Raw genomic sequence first — 1030 nt, forward strand, 5'->3', positions numbered from 1 at the left:
GCATAAACTCGCGGATACTCGCTAATACTCTCGAAAACTCGCGGATACCCACGCAACTCGTTGTACACCCACTTGGAGAGTGGAGGACCCCTCGGGCTGGGCCCGATAGAGTACTCTGAGAACTCAACGAGACAGACTCACCTCGACTCACCCCTACTTTCCCCTCTCCCAGTTTACGAATGGCAAATAATCTCTTAATTGCTTTCGAATTATACGAATAGGGGAATTTAGATCCACAAAAGTTTTTGAAGTAGGTGGCTTAAATTCAATCAGGTTTTTTACGAATAAGAAGAACAGAAGGAGAAGGAATCCCGGCTTTTAGACCACAACAAGCCCCAGGTCACTGGCTCGGAACGACACGGTTTCTCGTGCATCAGATTTTTGAGGTTCTTAGCTTTAAAATGATATAGAACAGTTATAACTTCTCTTCAGTATTAGCGAAGATTCGCGAGAAACCGTGCGTTTTGCCATGGCTTTGTTATGGTCCGGCAGCAGACGTCGGCCGGGATTCCTCCTGTTCTTTATTCGTAAAATACCTCATTGGATTCGGGAAATAAATTTGTGTCCTCCTACAGGTCGTCGGTTGTCGTGCGTAAACGCTAGTGAAGTGTTCTCTCTGTGACGCAGACTTAGATATGTTCCAGAAAGTACGCCCGTAAATGATCAGTTGCTGTCACGAAACTGTCACGCTCAGCCAGGTCAAGCTCACATAGCGCCCGATGGGCAGGCAATATCTTGCCTACAATGCACGCGTGTATTGTGGGGTGGCCTGCATTTCGCAGGCGCCAAGAACAAATACGAACGTACTTTCTGGGCGTTCCCTTGGGTTGACAATCGCACGAGCGACGACAACACAGACCGCTGTCCCTGGCGAGTTCTTCCTCCGTTGATAGATGCCAAAAGTGACTCGTGGGGAGCGATCAGCCGTCAGTCACACTCGACGGGACGTCCCGTCCAGTCCAGTGACGAAATCCCTCCACGAAGGACCTGTGGGTCCCGGAGGAAACCAGCCAAGGACCCGACGGGATGG

This window comes from Frankliniella occidentalis, unplaced genomic scaffold (assembly GCF_000697945.3).
Source record: "Frankliniella occidentalis isolate FOCC.00 unplaced genomic scaffold, Focc_3.1 Scaffold81, whole genome shotgun sequence".
Taxonomy (NCBI): Eukaryota; Metazoa; Arthropoda; class Insecta; order Thysanoptera; family Thripidae; genus Frankliniella; species Frankliniella occidentalis.